Below are 7,994 nucleotides of genomic sequence, written 5' to 3'. Positions count from 1 at the left end.
TCCTCCTTGATTTCAAGGGGGAGGGGCATCATTCACTTAATCTTCTCTAATCTTGTTCTCTAAACCATAGAACGTTTAAGTTTAATCTTCTTAATTTAAAGTTGAACGTTGTAAATTAAGTTAATAGCGACCTCCGGCAAAGCTGTTTTTGTGTTGCTTAAGTAAAATGGATCCTTGTTCAGACACCGCAGTTTGTGCTGCTTAAAACGATGACGTGGCAGAAGAAGATAGGCAGGCAGCAGCCCTCGAAGCTAACTCCGGCGAGAGACAAAACGCAAGCACTCCCTGGCTGAAGTTGTTTAATCTCGTAACTAGATTCCATTACTTGCTGCGTTTATTAATTTAGACATAATTAGCAGAGATACTCGCTCGCTTCGGGACAGATTCCAGTGGTTCAGAACACCGCTTCGTCAAGGACCGTAATAGGGATTAAATCTAACCAGGAAGGATGCAGTCTGCCGGAAAATTTCTTGGTAATACTCCGGATCTGTGCAGTTAGAGGTTGGATTAGGTAATGCAATTTCGCGCCGCTAGTTCTATAACAGGCCATCGAGTGGGGTGCATTTTTCAAAGTATAATCTGATTCATTCCAAAGACCCATGGACGCTCATTGTTGAACGAGAACGTTGCTGTTATGCGTGAAGCAGTGAACGATGGAATTTAGATCTTAACGAAATCGGAATTGCGATGCTAAATAGGACCAGAACAAAGCACGTGACCTGTTAGAAGGGAGATCTTAAGGCTTCAAAAGGTGACATTCATGATGATTTTCGGTACTATATGCGCGAATCACGCATAATTTACGTTACAAAATAAAATGAACTGCAATAGCCGGCCTTAAGTGGAATGTTTCGGCGATGATTCCGAGGAAAAGAGCTTGCTGTATTTTTGTTGACGAATATTTTACAATAGCTTTTCTAATAGCTTACAGCGAGGATGCTGAAGAGCTAAGATGGTAAGGATGCTTAGTGCTTAATTTCACGTCGCCGCCTTCAAAGCATATTTTAAGACGAACGTCCCCGCCTTCTCGCAGCGACATATATGACTGTGTGCCTAAGCCCTGTCGTGAGCTCAGAAGTAAGGCATATCATTAGTCATGCTCGCGTCTCTCATAGTTGAAAATGTGATCCGTTTTTGTCACGACCCAAGTTGGCTGTCGGCGATGCGCTGCGCGGTAGAACAGACGCAACGCACCTGGGATGTGCGTCTTCCTCGTTATGGCGCATTGCTGCAGAAACAACACCAGAGCTCACTGAGAGCATCCAGAGTGGTTCAGCACGTGGGATCTCGCGCAAGCCGTTTCGCTGTGGGCGCAGGCGAAACTCGTTAACCGGTAAGCGGAGAACAACACGCGCAGCCTGGGTTAAGCGAGCGCAGTAAACGTTCCCAAAGAGTTCTTTCCCATGGGAGGAAGACATTTTCGTCGTTGCCTGTGCACGGATGCCCGCTTAGCGCAGAGACCCCTTAACGATGACGAAGAACGTGAGCTTAGCTGAGAGCGTGGGCTTTGCTACTGCGTGCCAGCGATGTAAGGCAACCGACCTTTCGTATACTTCCTTTTCCGTCGTTTATATGCGTTTTCGGGAGGCGCTCTTCAGTGAACATGTTCATACGTTCAAATTCAGCTAGCTCGTTTAAGCAGCACTTTATATTAAGCCGAAAAGAGGGCGCCACAAAAAGCTAGTACTTGAGTCCCGCTTTTTCTCTATATCGTTTATTTGAGCACAAAGCTTCATTGCGCTATTATATCGCGACTCGTGCTACTCTGCTTGGTAAGCTTTGTATATTATACGTGGCGTATGCTCACCACAACACCGTTTCTTTCGAGAAATTTTGAATTTATGCATGCTTTTGCGCTTGCATATGTAACCTTGTTGGTTATCTACGCGCTTTTTATTCAATAAAAAATGCGAAGGATCGAGATGTTGGTGCGAAGAACAAAGAAGTCGGCATGAAGTGAATTTTTTTTTTGCTTTCTGCAGTCTTCCGAAGACCTCTCTGATCTCGACATTTCTAGAAGTTTTCGTTTCCAGTTTTCTACGCGTATAGGTGTAGTAAACTGAAGACGACAGAAGTGCCCAGGTCATGCTAGTACTCGCAAAAAGCGTACCGCTGCCGGCGATATCTTTTTTCGTCGTGCCCATTCTTGCTACAAGGGGCGGCCGTCCGAAGGTGTGCGCGGAATGGTGGTCCAACTCTTCGGCTTGGCACTTGAAGCAACGTTCCAGCAGCGCGCACAGCGAGCTGCTCGTAAAATTCAATACAAAATGCAGCTTGCCGCCGTCTTATCAAAGTGGCGGCAAACGCCGTGAAGCGCGCAAGCTTGTCGACTCATCGTGCGGGTTACTTTTTGCACCGAGCACAAGGAAGGCAGAGCAGACGCTTCCAGAGGAGCGCCCCCTGGCGCACGAAACGGACGCGCCACTCCGGTGACGTAGCGATCCATTTCAGCTAGTCGCGGCGCGTCCTGGACACTTCTGTCTCCAATATATGCTTTATTGATGCGCTTGTATTCGTGTCAACACATGTTCTGCCCGGTCTGAAATTATGCATCAACTACGGCTTCGTCAAGTTCATCCCCGAGGCTTGCTTGCACTCCGCCAAGTCCTGTTCTGATCTGAGAGCGTGCGTCGTGCCCACCGGTACAGACCGTTTTTCCTTGTTTCGTCCGCTTTGTCCGATGCTTTTTACTCCTCGAGTGTCCGCTATTCACTCCCTTCAACTGGTCTTTTATTTGTGTAGATTAACTGTTCACTCTTTACGGACCTCACTTATTAGCAGTGTGTCCTCAGCATATGTCAGATGACCCCCCTCCGTCTCCCGTCGGATCTTCTGGGCCAGGTGCAAGGATTAGTTTTTGCATTTACATTTTAGGGCGCCAGCACTAAAACTCCCATTTTTTTTCCTCCGATGTTTCTTCGAGCCACCGCGGCGGGTGGCCCTTGTACCATAGGCCTGTAGACAGGCCTTTCTTTGTGAACGTTTCACGTGGTTGCTTAGAGAGTGTCTGAACTCTAATTGTGGTGGCACCCTGTTAACAAGTTCAAATGCAATAGGTACCGAGTTTCTAAACGAAACCCCTCTTTCTGCTGCCACTTCAAGCACTGCTGATGATGTTTGTAGCACTTCGTGTCTATGATTGCACCGCTTTCTTAGGATGAGTGCACGATAAGTGGTCCTTTAGCCTTGGGTGAAACGGATGATAAAATTCATCATTTGCCGCTTACGAAAACCTCAGGACCTGACGACCTCTCACCGCCTGTCTTACTCCAAATTATTTTCAGCAGTACTGATGCTGGTTGTTTGTCACAGTCATCATCCAAAAGTCATATTCACTTAATACCAAAATTTGTTGATAAGGAAAAACTCCGATTTCAAGATGGCTACAGACCAATCACGCTTTTTAATGTTGATTATAGATTTTCGCTGAAGTCCTGTGAAATCGTCTACAGCTTGAAATGTCTACTTTGATTGGATCTCAATAAACATTTGGCCTGAAGGGATGGTCCGCGTACGGAGCTGCAGTAGTGCAGTGACACTGATGAACAATTCACATTGATTAAAATTGACCTGAAAAAAGTATCTCATTCATTCCTTTTTTCTATTTTAAATCACGTCAATCTTGGTTCGATTCTCTCTACAGGAACACGCCTTTATTACAAAAACTGTTCGACGCGCTTGATTGTAAATGGCTGTGTCTCACAACCAGTCTTCATTGAGTCCTCTGTGAAATAAGGTTGTCCTCTGTACCCTGCTTGTATTGTACATGTAGCTACTTCGCATAATTGTTGTAAACTGCAGAGCCGTCAGTGATTTTTGTATTTTAGGTCATGGACCGAAGGCATTATATGCAGACGACCTCAAGGCATTACCTTATGCAGATGACCTCGCGTTTTTCTGCCCTGATAAGCCAAGCATCGATGAGGTTATTCGTTTCACGGAGGACTTTTGTTGAATCTCAGGAGCTCGGATTACTAGTTTTAAGTGCGGTCACTGGTTTGGTATGTGGGGTCGACACATGCTGAATATGTTTGTTCGGCATGGACATGCAGGCCACCGAAGTACCTTGATACTCCTTTGAGTGCCTATAAGCATAGTGCACAGTACTGGAAAGGCGGTGTGCCAAGTCTCCAGCGCTATCCTCACGACTTTTGTCCCCCATGGCCTCTCGGTTTTTGACAGGGCGAGCACCTGTAATCTGTCTGTCACCACTAAAATTAATTACGTACTCGAAATTATGCATTGCACACGGGAGATCAAGCGGTCGTAGCACTCAGAGTTTTTGCAACTTTTGTTTAGGATTCGCCTTGTAAATTTAGGAGGTTTGATAACCTCTTCGGGCCTTTACGCGCCGGTGGCCTTTGTTTAATCCCCCTGTATGCCCGACAGATAATTTCACGTTTTTTGGTTTCCGGTGGCAATGCACACTCAATGATGCGTGCATTCTTGCAAGCAAACTTACTTCACGCTTTACAGAACCTCATTGTGTCTTCTGTTTCCGACCGTCCGTGCTTGTGGGGCTTAAGGTGTACTCGGCTGTTAATTTCCTGCTGGTTCTTTTCTCCTCTGAGTTCCTGTTTTTATTGTCGAGTAAACCGTCTTAGAAGGATTTAATTCGTGTGCTCTTCCTTCCCCCCATGCGCCGCTCTGTGTACTTCAGTTTAGCAGGATAAGACATACTAAAACAGCCCGCAAAAAGTCCCTCTCGCCGTGTACAGAAGTTTCTCTATTCGCTAAACACCCAGCCGTCTCCCGTTAAAACATGGTTACAGAAAAAGAGCTTTTTTGTGTTTACGGTAGATGACCGCCTTTGAGATGCTGCAAATCAACTGAGCATTGTTTGTATAATTGCAAACATCCAATATTCTTATGGGATATTACGCAAGCAACATTGAAGACGTGACAATTTGACACCGCATTCTCTACGATATCTGACGGCACTGCTATTTGTCGGTGAACCCTTACACACACTCTGAAAAACACACATGATGGCGCAACATTGTGCATCTGTTGTTTCTGTAAAAAAACAATACAATGATATAGTGTTCATGTACAGGAAGTGTTCGCCCAGATCGAGTTCGAACCCAAGTGGCACTCACTCTAAGTGATGTGCTCTGCATTGCGTTTTTTCTTGTGCTTGGTTGCTTAAGTGTGTTCTATTATGATGTACTAATTGTGGGGTTGTACGGCTCTTTTTGATCCATTTAAAATGCGCGCGCTGCTTTCCAGTCATCTAGGTGAGAGCGGGTGCTGCGCACCCGCGCATGCTAGAAGTGTTGCTCGAGAGATGCTGCATGCGATTGCTTCGAGCCGACTTAATAAGGGCGGCGAAAGCGGCGCGTGAGGGATGATTCCGGAAGGGGCTCTGTTGGGGCGTTGTCATGCTTTCGGCAGCTGATACGAGCCGCACCGATGTAGTACACGGACGATGGGACGGCGCCTTACCAGGAAGACAGATGATGTAAGCGGCGTCTCTGAAGATGGAATAACCGTTTGGCGTGAGTGGCTGCCACCAGAGCAGGCGGGTTTCTTATGCCCGCTTTGCTGCCCCGCTTCGTTCAATTCGCGCCTCAGTGTACTTGTTTTGCCCGTTTTTTTTTTTGTTTACTCCGAACATTGCGCGATTGCGCTCTCGAGAGCTTAGACCGCATGCTATTCGCCACACCGTACCGTGTTGGGCCCCTTTGGACCGGAATAAACGGGTGTCTTTTACGCTGACTGTGGTTGTGCCGCTCATCGGAAGAGACCATGGTTCGCGGACAACGTTCCCTAGAATTAATAGTGATGTGCCTCTTTTCTCCACTGCCTTTTTTTTCTATTGCTTGGTTGCTTAGGTATGCTTTATTACGCATCGTGTTGATTTGGTACTGTATTCCTAATGGTCTGTACATAGAACATTGTAGTACTGTAATAACTACGCTGTTGAATAAAAAAACTCGAAAAGTGATCGAAGGGTAAAGCGCCCGACTAACAATCCAAGGGGTACGAGTCTCGGCCGGGCTATTAAGCATGAAATGCTTTTAGCTCCCGTTGTCGGCAGTGTGGTGACGTCACGCCGAGACCGAGAGCCATCATCCGGGCACTGAAATCCACTCATCCGGGCACTGAATTCCAGTCATCCGGGCACTGAATTCCAGTCATCCGGGCACTGAATTCCAGTCATCCGGGCACTGAATTCCAGTCATCCGGGCACTGAAATCCACTCATCCGGGCACTGAATTTCAGTCATCCGGGCTCTGAAACGAGAACATCCGGGCACCGTACGAGACTTAACGAGATTTAACGAGACTCTCTAAGCCCTCCTACGCGACCGGCATGCAAGCGCCGGTTGGTCTCCAAACGAGACAAAAAAAAAAATAACTGCTGCCAGTGCCTTCTCAATGTTTATCAAGATATCAGTGGAGCTGTGGGTTTGATAATGCACGGAATTATAATTTCCGATTTCTAATAACGCGTGCAAAAAGCACATAAATGCCACGTTACACTTCGTTGTGATACGTGATCTCTTAGGGGCTTCGCGCATCGAAGCAAAGCCGCGCAGGCGCACAGGGGCCCGGGGGAGAAGCGCTGCGTTCAAAGGGCAAGGCGTCGCGCCGAACGGGTGGTGGCGTTCCTCCGTTCCTTTACGGTGCGGTTCCGGTGTCCACCGAGATGGCAGAGAATAGACGATATGCGAAATTGCTTGGCGGTCTGGCAACACCGCGCCCACAACTTCCGGTTTCCATCTTGGTTCGGTCGAGCTCGTCGAGCTGGTGCGTCGTTTGCTATGCGTACTTTCTTCTTGCGAGTGGAATTTCAACAGGCAAGCTTCAGCTGTTGCGTTGTTTTCACAGCTGATCTTTGACCAAATGTAGGTGCTTTCAATAAGCGCCAGCTTACTCCTACCGCGTCCTCAGCTTCGCTTGAAGTCTGGCGATGATGATCGCAATAATCGGCACTCGAAAGTGGGTTGGAAAGTCGAACCGTGACCGTGTGCTGTTGTCGTTTTAATGCTCGCATTAAAGCACCAGTTCAAACATCACGCATTATCATGGCTATTTTATTCCCAGCTGGACGCAAATTCATCTGGTAGGGTAGCGAGCGGTTATTTTGCGCTGAGTGCGCGCGTGTATTGACAAACTTCTCTGACAGTGCGAACTTTCGTTCGCGCCAACGCCAGGAGCTTCGTGCATTGCAGTATAATCACTCAAGACCCTCGACCAGCTGCGTAATTCGATTCCTTTACTGTAATGTGCAATGCGCATCTGCGTTTTTCAACGTCACCGTTTCAGAGCCCGGCATCGGTTGATTTTCGCCACAATTCGTTGAAACCGCGTCCTGCTTAAGACGCAGTCAGTCAGTCGACATTAACAAGAGGAAAGTAGGCATGCACATATAATTCAAAATATTGTAAGCAATGACTCAACTTTTTTTTTTTTCAGATAAGCACTCAGCCACAGCGGCGGCTTGATTAGAGAAAGATGCTACAGCTGTAGGTGCATGCACGGACTCGATACGCTGGTCAAGCTGTATGTGCAGGGGCGAAATTAGCATGTTCGGTTGCTTCCGAAACTTAATTAGCTTACTCCCAAACTTGGACAATTGGCTTTGTTGCGAAGCAAGCTGTTGGAGCTTGCCACAACGATAATAAAATCTGATGGCCTGAAGCGTTTTCAGAACACTGTTGCACGTACTTTCTAGCTTAGAAATGGTTTGGTTTGGTTTATGGGGTTTAACGTCCCAAAGCGACTGAGGCTATGAGAGACGCCGTAGTGGAGGGCTCCGGAAATTTCGACCACCTGGGGTTCTTTAACGTGCACTGACATCGCACAGTACACGGGCCTCGAATTTCTCCTCCAAAGAAATTCTAGCCGCCGCGGCCGGGATCGAACCCGCGTCTTTTGGGTCAGCAGCCGAGCACCATAACCGCTGAGCCACCGCGGCGGCTCTAGCTTAGAAATGCGTCCCTCCTTCATAATAAAGTAGCTATATTATTCGCTTCTTTCTTTTTAGAT

This window comes from Amblyomma mixtum, chromosome 2 (genome assembly GCF_055824585.1).
Source record: "Amblyomma mixtum isolate Tamu chromosome 2, ASM5582458v1, whole genome shotgun sequence".
NCBI lineage: Eukaryota > Metazoa > Arthropoda > Arachnida > Ixodida > Ixodidae > Amblyomma > Amblyomma mixtum.
Note: the sequence above shows the minus strand (reverse complement) of the source record.